At 61.5% G+C, this 16,848-nt stretch overlaps 1 protein-coding gene across 11 annotated transcripts in view; it reads left to right on the top strand.

The window, feature by feature from the left end:
• PACS2 (phosphofurin acidic cluster sorting protein 2) overlaps positions 1–16,848 on the top strand; it is a 61,175-nt gene that overhangs the window by 1,276 nt on the left and 43,051 nt on the right. The window lies entirely within an intron of this gene.

Genomic DNA, 16,848 nt, shown 5'->3' with positions numbered 1-16,848 from the left:
GGGGGTGGCAGGGAAAAGCTCTCCCTGGGGAGATCCCCTGGCGGGACCAGAGGAAGTGGCCAGTGTGTACCGAGGGGGGTGTGCTCTGCCACAGCTCCTTCAACAGGTGTGCGAGCCAGGTGTTGGGGACGCAAAGGGCGCCGGGTGCCAGGGTTGCCCTCCCGAGCACAAGGCTGGTGGCTCAGGGCATTGGCTGTGCCGAGTGAAAAGATGGGTGCTCCCAGACCTGTGTGGGGCCTTGGGAGGTTGTGGTGTCCGAGGGAGACCCACCTGCTTGCCTCTTGTTTGGGAAGTCTCAGGGGCACCTCCCCAGGCCTGGCCTCCCACCCCCTCCAACTTCCCGTCTTGGCATTTGGCCCAGTGTCGGGCGCCACAGCCAAAGGTCATCCTGGACCTTCCCCACCATGCTTCTCCTGTCTGTCACCCCTGCGTCGTCACCCCTCCCCCCCGCTGGCTGCCGCCTCACGGCGCTCCCTGAGGGCATGCTTGCCCCCCTTCCTGCACCTCTTCAGCAGCTTCCTGGGGTGCCCCGAAAGACCACCGAAGTTTTGACCAGAGGGAGGTGAGGGAGGTGGCAGGTGGGCAGGGGTTGCGTGGTCGAGGGGCCCAGTCGGCCCCCCGCGGAGCTGGTGTAGGAAGCCCACTCTGGTGGGTGTGTGGGGAGGGCGGGGGCGGGGCCGTGCAGCGCTAGGTGCTGGGGGTCCCCGGCTCTGCCTGGGTGGGGGGCGGGGGGCGGGGCCTGGCGGGTTGCTCTGTAGGCGTGGGGCTGAGCAGCCGTCGGGGTGGGCAGGCGCAGAGCTCAGGGGTCGGATGCACAGAACAGCCCCTCTGCGCCCGGGCGCGGCCCTCCCCGCAGCACCCGGGCCCCCCCGCTTGGACCCCCGAGCAGGCCTCCTTGGATAGGCTGTTCTTCGTTCCGCTCGCTCGGAGACTTTATGTAGAAGGGATTCCACTCTGTCCGTTTGCACGTCTCCTCTTGCCCGGTCTCTAAGTTTCTGAGCGGCATCGAGCTGCTGTCTGTGCCTGCGGCGTGGTGTTCCCTGTAAGACAGCAGCACGTGTCTCTGCTTTGTGGGGGGACCTGTGGCTGTCCACAGCTTTGGGCCAGTTATGAATGCACCCCGTGGGCGGGCATTCTCGCACTGGCCCTCTGCCGCAGGCAGTAGGGCTTGGGGGGCGTGTGCTGGGCGTCACCACCAGGAGCCTTCCCAGAGCGGTTATGCCAGCTCCGGCCTCCCCACCCCCCACCCCTCCCAACCCCCCCCCCCCCCCCCCCCCGCATCCCCACTGCTCTGCCTTCTTGCCAGCACTGCCTGACTTTCAATTGTTGCCAATCTGGTGGGTGTGAAATGGTATTGTGGTTTTAATTTGAATTTCTCTGATTACTGATGTGGGCCATTTGTACTTCCTCATCAGCGAAATTCCTGTTCATTTCTTTTGCCAATTTTTTCTCCTTTTTCTTTCCCCCCTACTTGAGTCTCAGCAGCGTTTTAGGGACTGGTAATCCTTTTTCGGCAGTGTGTTGACACCACCCTCCTCTGATGATGCACGCTTCTTGGCTGTCTTTTCGAGGTCTGTGATGCCTCCTGAGGTGCACCCGGCGTTGGCCTTGGTCTTGTCTTGTGGTCTTTCCTTCCTGGTGGTGGCGGGAGAGCTCTCTGCTCTTCCCAGCAGCTGGTGCCAGGCCCACGGGGCTGTGACAGAGGCAGGCTCGGTTTCGTGGGTTTCCTCGAGGGAGTGGACAGCACCCCTTCCCAGTGACCCCCGGCCCTGGCGTCTTCCTATCCCTGCGCCTCTGCTGGGATTCCCAAAGCAGCCTCCTCCCCCGCCGCCCGCAGCTTCAGCGGGGTCTGGGGCATTTTGGACCCTTGCACTTGCCCCTTAATTTTCCTTCCTGTGGAGGCTTATGAATTAATTTCGCGGGGTCGGACATCTTTCCACAGGCTTACTGCGCGTTCACATTTCTCCACATCCTCCTGTTGGCGCCCTCTGCCGGCCACAGAGGGTGAGCTCACACTCGCGGAAGGGCCTTCAGCTGGAAGCGTGAGCTTTGGCAGCCGCGTGCCCGGGTCCGCCACTGCCCGCAGGACGGGGATGTCTCCGTCACCCGCGGATGAGTGTCGAGCGCTCGGGGCCAGGCTCCCCCACCGGCCAGGTGCCCCGGGCATCGCGCACGGCAGCCCCGCGGCTCCCTCTCCACGTTGGTGGCATCCGCACGTGGTTTGAACCTGCTCCTGCCGGTGGGTGTTGGGGTCATTTCCTTTGGAGCTGATGTGTTCAGAGCCACTGTGGCCATCCAGGGTGAGGGCTTGGGCCGCGTTTGCGCTTCTCTTCAGGATGGCTGGTCGCAGGGGAGGCGGGGGTGTGTCAACTCTGAAGACACTGCGGGCTTTCCGAAGTGGTGGCACCACCTTGCATGGCCGCCAGCCGTTCTGTGCACGTTACCATCTTTTCAATTCCAGCCATTCTGGTGGCTGCACGATAGTTTCTCCTTGGGGTCTCGCTCTGCACTTGTTGTGCGTGGGTGTTGGGTATAATCAAGAGCCTGACATGGTGCTTCTCCTTTAACGACTGATGCAGTAAATTACGTCAATGGATTTTCTAGCATTAAAGTAACCTTTCACTCTTGGAAAAATACCAGCGTGGTCATGCCGTGTTCCCCTTCCTGTACATGGGTAGACTGAGATTCAGATTTTGCTTAGGACTTTTGCATCTCTGTCTCGGGTCTGTAATCTCCTGCTCATCTGCTGCCCTTATCAGATTTTGGTGCCAAGATATCCTGCAGAAAGAGCTGTTGCATGGTATTGTTTGTGTGGAACAGGAATTGTTTGTTCCTTGAATGTGTGGGAGAAATCACCAGTACAACACCTGAGCTTGAAGTTGCTTTGGGGCAAGTGTAACTCCTGGCTCCATTTCTTTAATGATTGTAGGACACACACACCCCCACTTTAAGTTAGTTTCGGAAATATAGTTTTCTGGGAATTTGTCCATTTCGTCCAGATTTTCAAGTTTTTGGCAAAAAGTTGTTCGTAATATTCTTTTTTTTTTTTTTTTTTTTTATGTCTGCAGGACCTTTAGAGCTGTCCCTTTTTAATTCCTGGTGTTGACTATTTCTGCACGTGGACATCCACACTCTGATCTATCTCACCAAGGGTTCATCATTTTTTTTAAAAAATGAATATTCGTATCTTTATTTCTTTCCGCTTATGCTCTTTATTTTTATTTTTATGTTCCTGTTCTGATTTATTTATTTATTGGCTGTGTTGGGTGTTCGTTGCTGTGCACGGGCCTTCTCTAGTTGCGGCGAGCAGGGGCTACTCTTCGTTGTGGTGCATGGGCTTCTCATTGTGGTAGCTTCTCTTGTTGTGGAGCATGGGCTCTAGGCACGTGGGCTTCAGTAGTTGTGGCATGTGAGCTCAGCAGTTGTGGCTCTCGGGCTCTAGAGCGCAGGCTCAGTAGCTGTGGCACATGGGCTTAGTTGCTCCGTGGCATGTAGGATCTTCCCAGACCAGGGCTTGAACCCGTGTCCCCTGCATTGGCAGGCGGATTCTTAACCACTGCACCACCAGGGAAGCCCTTTTTAAATTAATTAATTAATTTTTTGGATGCTCTAATTTCTTTAAATAGCTCATTATTTTTTCTCCTTTCCTTTCACATAAGATTTTATAAATACAAAATAAGTAATGCTTTGGCTGCGTTTCACAAGCTTTTATATATAAAATCTTTCAGTTTAAAAATCTTTTTAAAAATTTCCATTATTCTCTCTTTGGCATGATGGGGTATTTCAAAGTTTCTTAATATCCAAACGTATGGTTTTTTCCTTAGTTGCTTTTCCATTGCCGAATTCATTTCTTCTCTTTTTTCCTATTGTTCATTTCTAACTTAGTCATGTTGTTGTCACAGAGGGTGGTCAGTATGACACCAGGTCCTTACGATGCTTTGGAACTTACTCTGTGGCCCTGTTTGAAGTCAGTGTTCATACACGTTCTGTCTGTCCTGAAAAGGGTCATGTGTTTGGCACTTGGCAGTGTCATGTTTGATACCTGTTCCTTTAGGTCATACTTGGCTTTGTCTGTTTCTCCTGGAGTTCTGTCATTAGGTACATCCTGTTTAGAATCGCAATCCCTCCCGGTGTTTGAACTGGTCAGCGTGTCTCACTCCTGACCTGACAGTGCTTTTCATCAGAGCAAAGATTTGGTAACAGTGTAGCTCTCTGAGCTTTCTTTTGGGTATATTTGCCTGTCATATCTTTGCCCACCTTGTTTCTTTAAACTTTCCTGTATCTTTACAGGTTACACGTATCTTTGGTTGTTTGGCACGATCTAGATTTCGTTTTCATTCGATCTGACAGTCTTTATTTTCTAACTATAGGACATTCAGTCTGTCGTCCTTTATCTAAATTACTGATATTTGGGCTCAGGTCTACCATTTTATTTTTGTGCTTATTATTGTCCTACATTTTTTACATTTCTTTCTCTTTTCTGTCATATCTTATTTTGCATTTTTTTTTCTTATTCTATTTCCCTTTCTATTAGTTTGAAACTTGTCACTACTACTTCTTCACTGGTTACCATATAAATTGTAAATTGCGTACTTGCTGTTACAATTTAAAGTTAGTTGTAAATTCTCTTCCTGAACAACACCGGGACCTTAGAGCACATTATTCTGACCCAACACTTTCACGTATACATGCTTTTGTTAGAGTATTTTAACTGTCTTCTTTTTTAGCCCATGTGAGGTTATTATTACTTCATATTGTTTTTTTTTCCTTTATATTGTTAATACTTGATTAATCTCAAAACTCTCACCACTTTCTTTTTCTTTTTTTGCGGTACGCGGGCCTATCACTGTTGTGGCCTCTCCCGTTGCGGAGCACAGGCTGCGGACGCGCAGGCTCAGCGGCCATGGCTCATCGGCACAGCCGCTCCACGGCATGTGGGATCTTTCCGGACCGGGGCATAAACCCGTGTCCCCTGCATCGGCAGGCGGACTCTCAACCACTGCGCCACCAGGGAAGACCTCACCACTTTCTTTTCTTTATTCTTTTTGTATCTCTGGACTCGGAATCATTTTTCTCCTTGTGTCGGAAAATGCGTCTTCAGGGTTTTCTTCAGTGAGGATCTGCAGATAACTAACTGTTCTTTCAGTGTATCTGAAAACGTTTACCCTCGTCCTGGAGGGTGTCCTCCCGGTTGTAGGGTCCCGGGCAGCATCTCCCCCGACTTGGCTCTCAGTTCTGCTGTTGAGAGGTCAGTGCCAGTCAGCTGTGATTGGTTGGAAGGTCTGTCCTTTCTCCCTAGTGGCTCTGCAGTCACCTCTCTGCTGTGCCTGAGTTGGGGTCATTGGCCTTTTTGCCTCTGTGGGGTGGTGATTTTCATTGGTTCCGGGAAGTTCTCAGGCACTTTCTCTGCAGTAGTCATCTCCTCCTGTCTGTCTGCTCGCCCCCGGAACACGCCGGCCCTCTGGCAGCCCTTCCCTCTGATGTCACTGAAACCGGCCACCGGGCAGTCTCTGCTCGTCCCTGTTTCAGCGGCCAGTTCTCAGCCCTCTTTTCTGCAGAGGCGCGTCCGCGTCCCCCTGCACCCCGGCCTGCAGGAGGGTGTGCGGGGCAGGCGGGATCGGCCGTCCCCCACCGTGGGCAGAGCGGGCACAGAGTGGCACTTGGTGCGTGCCTGTGGTTGAACAGGATGCCGTGTTCAGGACCCTGGGCTTCGTTTGGAGGTCTGGGGAGTCACCAATCTGTTGGGGGCGGAGGTCTGGTTGGACGTGTGGGCGGGGGAGGCGGGGCGGGGAGGGCAGCAGCGGGGTTGAGCGTGGGCTAGGACTCGGCAGCTTCTGAGCGCTGCGAGCCGCGTCGAGGGAGAGACTGAGGCACCTGACCCCAGCTATCCAGGCCTGCGGGCTGGGCATCTCTGGGGGAGGCCTGGCCCCTTGCTGGAGTCAGCGTGGCTCCATTCAGCGCCCCCTGACCGCCCTGTGCCGGGCAGTGCCCAGCCCCGGTGCACACCTGGGCGGTGGCCTGCTCCTCCGGCAGGTGTCGAGGTGGGCAGTAGCCCTCCGTGGGCGCAGTGCTGTAAACGTATCGTCTTCCCGAGTTGGCTTTCGTGCGGAAGGAATTGGCCACGGGGGGCAGGTGTCATCTCATGTGATGCTTAGTGACCCATCAACCAGGTGGGGCCCCTCAGTCGCCCCGCTGCCTGTCCCTCTCTTCCCGGGATCTGGGCTCCAAAACAAGCTCCCCTCTCCCTCTCCCCAGCAAGCCCAGCATCCCGCCCCAGGAGGGTCGGATGACGAAGGGCGTCTGGGAGCAGGTGGGTGGGGCTGGGGGACTGTTCCAGAGAGTTGCTCTGCAGTCAGGAGCAATGACGGGCACGTGGAGGCATCATGGTTGGGTCTTCAGGGTCCTTCAGGGGCCTGAGCATCACTTGGTGTGGCCAGAGTGACCCATCACAGAGATGGGGGTACTCAGGGGCAGGCACGCAGGGAATGGCAGGACGGGGCAGCCCTGACGCTGAGCGGCCTGGCGCTGCTGTCCCACCCAGGCCCCACCAGTCCCGTGTGTCCTCCTGCCAGTACGACCGAGTCTCATCGGACGCTCCAGACCGGGCCCCTCAGCTTCCGGTCTCGGTGGGAACTGGCTCGCAGTTGTCATTCCTGCTGCTGCTGGGTATTTTGGGCTGCAGGATGCGCCGGGCGGTGAGTGTGGGAGCTGCTGGCTCCCCCCTGCCGCCTGCGCCTGGCCGCTCTTGTGGCTGTTAGACAGTGGCCCTGAAAGAAGCCCTAAAAATAGCAGGTGAGCATACGCGGAAGCGGAGTTCCCCCGGCCCTGGAGGTGCGTTGCCACGATGTGTCCTCAGCCAGGGAGGACTCTGCAGACGGGTGAGCGTACGCGGAAGCTGAGTTCCCCCCCGGCCCTGGAGGTGCGTTGCCACGATGTGTCCTCAGCCAGGGAGGACTCTGCAGAGGGCTGTGATGCATGTGAGGACAGCCCGTCCTGAAGAACGGAATTTCTAGGACTCTGCAGAGGGCTGTGATGCATGTGAGGACAGCCCTGTCCTGAAGAGCGGAATTTCTAGTAAAGCACTTCCTACTCCTGAGTGTCTCCAGCCCGCGGGGCCCCCGCCCGCCCCGGAGAAGGCAGCGCTCTGTGCTCTGTGCTTTCCGGGGTGAGACGTGCGCGTTCTCCAGGAGCCCCTTCTCAGCAGCAGCGGACACGCAGCGCCCAGCTCTGCTGGCCTGGTAGCTCTTCCCATTGGAGGTCAAGGCCGAGGTCTGGGGTCTTCTGCATGGATGGGCCAGAACGGGCCCTGGGGGCGCTTCTGCAGCCACGAGGTGGTGGGAGGTGCTGCGGACCGGGCGCGTCTGTCCTTCTTCCTGCCAGACGCGAGGCAGCCAGCCGGGCCCCGCCGCCCCCACCAGCCTTTCCTCATCTCCCCAGCCAGAGCACGACGCCTCCCTGGTGCGGGGCAGCATCCAGCTACGGTTCTGAGAAGGGACGCTCCTGGTGGCCTGGCCACAGGGCACCTTTGTCCGGATGGCAGGAGAGGATGGGGAGGGATGGCAGAGGGACGGGGACGAGCAGTGTCTGCACGGGGGGCTCAGGTCCACCAGCAGTGAGGACCACCGCCCCACAGTGGTCAGGACAGAGTGGAGCGGCTGGGAGGTGTCACAAGGAGCCTGGCCCGGCCTCTTCTCCTTGGGCAGACACACCAGGTCTTGCCCTTGGCAGGAAGAGAAGCACCTCTCCTGTCTCCCGTCCTGGCCATCAGCTGGCTCCGTTTCCGCTGTCCGTGGGGCGATTCCCTCCACTCCCTGCCAGGACGTGCAGCCCTACACACACCGTGAGTCCCGAGGAGAGCAGCGTGGGCTTGGGCGTCTCTGCCCCCTTGAAGGTGGAACCCTGTTGGCGGGGAGTTGGCCCTCGGAGGCACTGCCCTCTGGTCAGATGTGGCTGTGGCCTTCGGCGGCCTGGGTTCCGACCGCCTCTGCCCCGCATCACCTGCACGGGCTGCGTGTTCCTCCAGTTGGCGCTGGGCTCCCTCGTCTTTGCCCACTTTACTCTGTAGGGCCTGCGTCCCCATTGGGAGACCCTTAGTGAGGAGCCTTGGACCCTTGACAGCTGGGACACTGGCATCTTTCCCTTAACCGGAGCCTCGTTTTCAAGTCCTGCAGCCGACCTCGCGGCAGTGATGGTGGGTCATCTTTTATCGGATCACGGCCAGTCAGGATCTTCCTACTTTTAGATGCAGACAGGATGGGATGAGGCTTTCCGGCACAGTTTGCATGTGGGGCTTCAGGTGCCGCCGTGTGAGGGCTGGCTCTGTGGAGGTGTCCTCAGGCCTCGGAGGACATTGTCACCACCCTAGGGCCCCTGGCAACCAGCACCCACATCCCTGCTTCTGAACCCAGGTGGGGGCTCCCCCTGCTCGGGGGTGTCGTGACTCACACAAGGCTGGTCCCTGTTGTCTGGGAGCAGACACGGTGCATCTCCAAGGCGCCCGAAAGTGCCTCAGACAGGTGTCGTGCTGGGGCGAGTGTCCTGGGGTGCTGCCCTGGGCGCCCCCTCGGTTCCTTCTCTGAGCTCCGCCAAGGGGCCGGCTGGGTACAGCCACCCGGAGGTGCCCCGTGGCAGGTCACGGGAGGGAGTGGAGGGCGCGTGGCCGTTCCACGCTCTGTGGTGGCCCAGGGCCCTCCCGCCCTACCCGTCCAGGCTGCATGCGCCAGGCAGCGAGGGCAGGGTGAGCTTTGGCTGCTCAGACCTGTCCTGGGTTCTGGGCTCCTGTGACCAAGCCCATGGCCAGGACACTGCTGCCGGCTCCCGGTCAGGGTCCCTCTGGGGTGCCCCCCGTCTGTGCCCCCGCTGTGCTTGCCCCCACCCCAACAGGAGCACGCTGTCTCTTGCTTATTCCCGCTCGGGCTCCGGACTCTCTGCTTTAACTGGTTGCAGCGTGACTTAAGAGTTGTCACGCTTTGACAAGTTAATGGAGAGTGACAGTCACCACACCCCGAACTGCGTGCCCCTGGCCGGCCCGGCTGTGGCAGGAGATGAGCTGCGTGTGGAGCATGTTTCCAAACGCTGTGATTGTCGATGCAGCGCTGGGCGCCCACCCCCGGGAGAGGGGTGAGAATGGGGCGAGACTGAGCTGCCAGCTGGGGGGGGGGCATGGGGCCCCACTCAGAATGAGGGCTTCCCAGAGGAGGGGGCATGGGACAGGCTGAGAGTCCGGCGGCAACGGCCTGAGGCCGCAGGAGAGGCACACGTCTGGGTCCATCAGGGCCAACCAAGGACCGCCCCTGGGGCCAGGCGGGTGGTGGGCTGTACACAGATGCCGAGTGGCACAGGGACCCGGCTCCCCCACCAGCCACTCGGCCCTCGGGCCCTCGGCTGGTCACGCTGTGAGCACGGCCCTGTGCTTGCCCTGCAGGCCGTTGTCCTGGGTTTGTGCCAAAGCGGCCGAGGCAGAGCTGATGGGGGTGCCCCGCTGCAGGTCCCCGCAGGGGACACGGGACCTTGACCGTCAGGGTTTGGGCGGTGGGGGGGGCTCTTATGTCTCCCCCCACCCCCCCCAGCCGCAGCTCGCCAACACCCGCCTGTGGGCTTGCCTCTGGCAGGTCATCGAAGGCTTCAGACGTTTGTTTATTAGTATTAGTGACGGGGTCGGAGATAGGACCACTGCACCTGAGCCCCTCGGGCCGTGCTGGGGTCACCCACAGTCTCGGTGTCACGCCAGCTTTGTGGCGATGGTGGAGGTCGTTCTAGGGGAGAAGCGCGGCACAGATGGGGACCCCCCCACCTCCCCAGCGGGAGGAGCGAGTCTGTAGGGAGGCCTTGTGCAGCCAGGCCTCTCCCGACCCGCGGAGAGAACGCCACACCTCTGTCCCCTTTCACATCTGCCTCCTGGAGAAAAGGGGACAACGCCTGGCAGAAAAGCCGCCCTCCCCCAGAGCCTTGGGCCTGACTCAGCGGACAGAGGCCTCGGGGAGGGGGCAGCTGCTACAGCAGCTGCTCGGGGACGGCCGCTGGAAAGCTGGGGCCTCCCATCCGCACGTGCTCTGTACCCAAGGTAGGCCCTAGCGCTGCTGTCCTTCTGCAGAGAAGGTTTCTGGGGCAGTGTGCGTGGGCCGTGGGACGAGAGAGGGCGGCTGCGCAGGCCCCAGCCCAGCGCCTTCCTGCTGAAAACCAGCTCCTTTAAAGGAGGGCACAGTGGGCAACAGTGTAAGTGGGATTTCCAGTTAAGCTGTTTGTGTTAGGAATAAAAAGACGTGTCTGGTCAGACCGTTTAGAAGAGAGTTCCTTGGGGATCCCCTCCTACTCGGGGGTCTTTCCAATTCCCTTTAAGAGTAGAGTGAAGATGAGAACCTTTCTCAGTGAGACATGCAGCCTGGTAGCCCCATTTTTGCATGTTACTGACCTAGACAGAAAGGGTGTCAGGTTCACCCGGACCCAGAGCCTTGCGGGAGGGAAATTGGGAAACTCGTAGCAGTGGAGCATTACAGATGTCCAGGGCTCTAGCTGAATTTCCTCCCCCTGCTGTGGAGTTAACTCAGGTGAAGCTAGGATGTTACACAGCTGTTTCCTCCCGAGCTAGCTCAGCCGGCTGTGGGCCGCCCCCAGGAGGCCTCTCGAGGCTGACCCGCGCCCCCTTCCCCAGGCGGGCGGCCGTGGCGCTGCTGTGCGCTGCTTTGTGAAGGAGAAGGCCGTGGAGCCAGGTGATGGGCAGAGGCCTCCGGGGAGGAGCGCCTGTGCTTTGTAGGGGCCCTGGGCACGGCTGGCGGGCTGCAGCCCCTCCCCGCGTGGCCTCGACCAGACCCTCGCGTCGCCTCTCACGCCCGCGTGCCTGACTTGGCATTTCCATCGACGTTTGAGATTTGCTGGAGGTCCTGGGGACCGGACGTGGTTGGGGAGGGGACCCCGGGCCTCCAGGAGCTCTGGGGGAGTCTAGGGTGCTTGGCCCCCAGGCTCAGCCTCTGTGGTGCAGTGCATCGGGGCCTGGGGGCCTGAGCACCCCCTGGAGGCACCAGCGTGGGGCGGGGCAAGTGGCAGGAGCCTTCTGGTCTCCTCAGAGCCTGTGACCACTCAGCGTGCTTCTCGCGATGGCTGGGCGTGGTCCAGGCGGCCCTCTGTGTGGGCACAGCAGGGACCCCTGCAGCGTCCCCTGGGGACGCCCTCACTGAGAGCAAGCCTGTGGGTCCACGGCGGCTGCATTACCTCAGAGCAGGTGCACCTGGTGCCTGTCTCAGGGAGGAGACATTGTTCTCCACCGAGCGGGGCTGGGACCTCTGCTGTTGGAAGAGGGAACTCAGGGTGAACCCCTGCGTCCGTACCCACACCCGGTGGGGGGAGGCTCCAGCCGGCACCAGCCCCGCCCCCTTGTGTCTTGGGGTCTCGGGCCTCTCTGTGGAGGACAGGCCATGAGGCAGGACCCACCTGAGCAGACGCAGTGGTGGCTTCCCACCAGGGAAGCGGGGGCCCCCAGGGGTGACCGCTGTGCCCGTGGTGGGGAGTGGCCGAGCCTGGGGGGCTGGTGTGTCTGATCGCCGGCCCGACCTCAGTGTGACCCTACCCCTCGCCTGGTGACAGCCCTGGTGTGGCCAGTGCCTGCCCAGACGGAGGGCAGTGGTGTGGCTGAGAAGAGGGACCTGGGGCTCCGGGGCAGCAGACAGCCAGGGCCCAAGACCCAGCGTTTCCAGGAGGGCCAGCTGCTGGGATTGAGGTGTGTGGTGAGCACGGACCCTGTCTGGAGCCTGCTTTGGAGAGGAGGGAGCAGCAGTAGCTGGGGGGACTCGGGGGGGGGGGGGTGCCGCGATGGGGGGGTACCGGGAGGAATGGCCGTGTGTTGGCTGCTGTGAGAAGCAGCTCTCCTCAGGTCACCCCTGTTTCTCAGCAGAGCGAGCAATGGAGAGAGGTGGGGCGGAGGGGGATGTGAGGTGTTGGTCCAGGGAGGAGGGTGGCCCGGGAAGGTTGGGGGCCAGACGTCCGTGTCGCGGACCTGGGTGGCCAGGTGGTGCCAGGGGTTCTCCGGGGCTGTGTCCAGCATCTCAGGTGGAGAATATTGGTGAACTGGGTGCCCCAGGAGGGACCAGAGGGAGGGAGATGGGGTGCTAGGCTGGGGGCTGGCCTGGGGTGACCCACAGTGGGTCCAGCGCTAGAGGACGTGGGCCGGAAGATGGGCGGCGGTCCGACAGGAGGTCCGAGCGTGGGGCCTCCTGGAGACAGGACGAGGCCCCGGTGAGGTGGGGTGCCTGCAGGCTGTGTCCGTGGGAGGAGGAGGGACGTGGGTTCCTGGGATTCCGCTGGCTGGGGCATCCGTCCCAGCTGAGGCGCGTCCTGCGCTGGCCTCCGTGACTCGCCCAGCCAGCCCCCCAGCTGGGACCCGCGGCCTTCCTCCCTCCCCGGTGATGGAGGCAGGGCCGCGTGGCTCAGCCTCCTGGTGACTAGCCCTTTCACCACCTCTGTCCCCTTCACCCGGATCCCGCTTTATGCCCCGTCGGGTGCCGCGTGCCCGCCCAGTCCGTGACGTCAGCCTGCTGCTCCTTTCTGTTATCATTCTTTCTTTGTTTTGCTCTTCCTCTGCTATTTTTGGTCACTTATTCCTTGGAAATTGGTGAAGATTGATTGAGTTTTCTTTATTATCCCCTCCAGGAAATCTGTTTTCAAGTTCCTTTAGCGTGTGCTTGAAAAGTGAGAATTCCCAGCATTGACGGGAAACCAGCGTCCCTCCTTCCCTCGCAGGCAAGTGAGGGCCTTGCCGAGTGGGCTCTGCACCCCTCTCCCGGCCTCCCCCCCCCACCCCGTTCCAGACGCCTGCTCACAAGGGGGCCCGCTTCCACGCGCCTTCCGCTCCGCCCAGGCGCCCGCTCGGTCCTCGCATCCCGGGACGGAGGGGCCGCTGGGGCTGTGTGCCCTGGCCTCTGGTGGTTTTGACGAGTGCGGTGGGCCTGCCAGCGGTGCCCCTGTGGGCGGCGTGTGCTCTCTGGTTGCTAGGAGGTGTTTTTCTTTGGATTTGGCACGTCTGGGTGTCTTTATTATCACATTTTTACTTCATCCTCCTTGGGACTCAGTGTCTGCCCAGCTCGTTTTGGAGGAATTCTCATCTGGGGTCTGGTCGGATGTCCTGCTTCCCCTCCTCTGTCTCCAGTCGCCCTTCCTGGCGAGAGCCGCGCCCAGCAGCGTCCAGTGCCAGCTCTGACCATGAGGGGCTACCCTCAGCTCCGTGGTTGGGCCACGTGGGCAGCCCCCCGGGGCACACAGGAGCCCCTGAACAGAAGCCCTGGCTGTGCCGCCCCTCTCCTGGCCGCAGCGGCCGTGGTGAAGCCCGGTGGGCACTGCACCCGGCCCTCAGATGGTGGGATTGCTCAGCCCCCAGGGCCTCCCGGGCTTCCCGGGGCAGGCGCCTCTGCAGGGAGCCACGTGGCGCAAACTGGAGGAGGTGCGGGTGGAGGTCTTGGTCTGGCGTCCAGGGTTCCTCCTGGGGGCTCCAGCCCCTGGGCGCAGGTGCTAAGGGCTCAGTCTCCTGCTGAACAGCAGCCCCTGTGGCCCCCTGCCGAGGAGCGGGTCTTGATTGCTAAGTGAGAAGTTCAGCCCTAGACACACCCTGTCTGGGGCAGAGCAGAAGTCCTCCGAGAAGGCTCAAGCCCCATCCCTGCTGTCAGCTCAGGTGGGTAGCAAAGTGCCACAGGCCTGCAGCTTGAACAGCATTTAGTTCTCACAGTTCCGAGGGCTGGAAGTCCAAAGTCTCGGTGCCAGCAGGTCCGGTGTCTGGTGGGGGCTGCGTCCTGGTTCATAGATGGTGTCTCCCTGTGTCCTCACTGGGGGAAGGGGTGAGGGAGCTCCCTGGGGTCCCTTTTACAAGGGCACTAACCCCATTCACGAGGGCTCCACCCTCCTGACCTCATCACCTCCCAGAAGTCCCTCCTCCTGATAGCATCACAGTGGGGCTTAGGGCTTCAACATATGGATTTGGGGGAAACAATAGCCTGTAGCCCCCGCTGTGCCCCCAGTGTTTTCAGGGGCACCTGGGGCAGGACACACTCTGCTCCCCTCACAGACGCTTCCAGGGTGCATGTGGCTGCTGCCCTCCGTGCCCTCCCCAGACCCGGTGCCTGTGGGCAGTGGGCCTGCAGTGGAGCGTGCCCACAGCCTGGGACCTGGAGCTTGTCGGGTCCTTGTAGACCACCTGCTGTGAGACACCAGAGGCGCACGTGCCACCTCGCCCGCCCTGACTGCTCTGGCTCTCCCGACACCCCGTTGTCTGACAACCTGGCGGCACTGAACTCCCCCAGACGGCCGCACTCCGCACCCAGCGGGGCGTGCTCTTTCCCTTCCGTGAGCCTGCCCACTGCGGGGCCACCAGAGGCTGCCCCGGCACGGCGTCCCACGGCGGCCCTGCTTGTCAGCGCACGCGGCCCAGGTGCTCTCCCGTCACCGTGGGCCTCGCTCCGCCAGCCCTCGTGGGCGCCTGTCCCTGGACTGTGCTGCCTGGAGGGAGCCTGGGGACTCGGGGTCCCCAGAGAGAAGGCGCTGGCTGCTTGCTGGTGTGGCCTGGGGATGCGCCTGGACAGGCCGGGCTGGGGCGAGGCCAGGGTGGTCTCTCTGAGCCCTGGGGAAAGCTGAATGTTAAAGGAGCCGGGGAACGGGCCGCCTCCTTCCAGGGCCACCCCCGAGTGTGCCCTCCCATCTCCCCCCCCACCCCTTGGGAAGTTGGGAGTGGGGCAGGAGTTGGGTAGATTTTGGCAAAGAAGCAGGAGGAAGGCCATCGCCTTCACTCTGTCCAGGCAGACCGCAGGGCTTGCGGCCAGCTGGGCCCTTGTTGTCCCGGCTGTGAGTCACCTGGACCACAGCTTCCCGCCTGGAGCAAGGCTGAGCGGGGCCACTGCTTGGTCCCTGAAGTCCCCTGTGGCACGGTCCAGCCGGCAGGCTGTGCAGGAGGGCATGCGGCCCAACCAAGGTCCTTGTGGCCTGCGCCGTCCTCTGCACCCAGCTTCCCTGTGCTGGCCTGGCCGAGGAAGGGCCCCCCCCGCAGGAAAGTGCTGGGCAGGGGCTCTTTCCCGCCTGGGGACCCCGTCTCCCTCGCGACCAGGACAGTGCGGGGCTCCCCTCCAGTGGCTAGTGAGGTGTACCCGCGTGCCCAGGGCCTCTGGTCACTCAGGCGGGGCACAGAGGCCCAGAAGGCCCAAGGAAGGAGGTTTTGATGGCCAGGCCCGGGTCCTGGGATGGCTGACGGCTCTCACGTGTAACAGCCTTGTGGCCGGCTGGCTGGAGCTCTCTGGGTCCTGGACCCTGTGTTGAGGTTATGCGTGTGTCCCAGTGTTGTCTGCCCAGCCCCCTTGGGGCGGCCCTCCCTGCTGTGGACACAGGGTGCTCTCTGCAGGCGCCTGGGCCCATGTGGCCTCTACCGGGTACCCGTGCTCAGCCCGGCCCACCCACCGGCCGGCTTGTCCAGCGTGTGGCCATGCTGGCCTCTGACGCAACACCCACCACTCCCTTGGAGGGACTGGCTCTTCTGCCCCCTCCTGCCCGTGCCCTGGCCCCCGTCGCAGGTTAGCTTCTGCTGGGGCAGGAAGGTGGGCTCACAGTGACCCCTTCCAGGGGTCCCGGCCTTGGTGTTGGGGTGCCTGACTGTCCCTTGCTTCCTGCAGGGCCATCCCAGCCCCACACGGCTGGCAGGGAAGCTGAGAAGGCACCTCTGACCTTCTCTCCTGATTAGCAGGAAGCAGCCATGTCCAGATAAGGCTCGATCAGCAGAGAAAGCTGAGCTGGGCCAGCGAGAGCTGGCAGCCGCCTCAGGCTGCCGGAGGAAGGTGACCAGCGCTCGGGATGCGGGTGCAACTGGAGCCCTTGGCCCCCAGCAGGCTCTGCCCCTGAGAACCCTCCAGGCCTCCAGGTGCCCCAGTCTCACCCTGCGGCCCTGCCGTGACCAAGCTGCGTGGGCCTGGAGCCTGAGCCCCCAGGGTGCCGTGTGTGGGCCGGCCCGTCCCAGGGGGGCAGGCCGGGCGTGGGGGCCGCGTGGCCACCTGCCGCCGCAGGGCCCCCGCTCCCACCGGGGCAGATGCAGGACCGTGCAGACAGGGTCAGCTCCTGGAGACAGAAGGCCCCTTAGTTCTCCCTCCCACAGAACACCCAGCGCATGTGGGGCCACAGAGGCAGGCCCGCACGTGGCCCCGGTTTAACCGCTGACGTCCTGGGTGCCGGGAGAAAAACGGGAGAGTCAGCGTCCTCCTCGGAGGGCCAGCCCGGCCCTGGGAAGCCCGGGGGGCGCTCTCCTCGTGCGTCGCGGGCTGCACGCTGTGCTGGCGTCTGGGCCCAGCCAGCCCCTCGTGGCCCGTGTGGTCGCCCTGCGCCCAAGCTGAGTGCTGCTGGCGGGACTGTGGTGGGGCGGCCACTCTGGGCAGCGGTCTGCGGCCCCTCTAAAGGCCCGGCCACGTCGCCACGTGGCCAGCACATCACTCTTTCAGAAGAAGAGGAACAGGGGCTGCATTCACGCTTGCACACGCGTGTTCAGGGCGGCTGCCCGGAGGGCCCAGTGCTGTCCCGACACCTACCGGGTGGGTGAACCCAGGACGTGGCACCCCTCAGAGGAGCCACACGTGTGAGCCCCTCGTACCGAACGTCAGGCCGGGCGGGGCCCCGTGGGCTGATGTCGCGGTCCTGGAGTTAGAGGGGACGCTTGCTCAGCGTCGCCAGTGCTGAATGCCGCTGGTGGTGTGTGTGCTTGAGCACGGTTGAAATGGTCGATTTTACATCGTACACGCTTTACTACAGTGGGAGAGGTTTTAGGGAGGAGGGCCAGGGACGGTTCCAGATCCGAGGAGACCAGCCAGGCAGGCCGCCGACAGCAGGGAGGACAGG

Source organism: Stenella coeruleoalba (assembly GCF_951394435.1).
Source record: "Stenella coeruleoalba genome assembly, chromosome: 2".
In the NCBI taxonomy this organism is placed as follows: Eukaryota; Metazoa; Chordata; class Mammalia; order Artiodactyla; family Delphinidae; genus Stenella; species Stenella coeruleoalba.
This window is presented reverse-complemented; position numbering and strand designations above follow the sequence as displayed.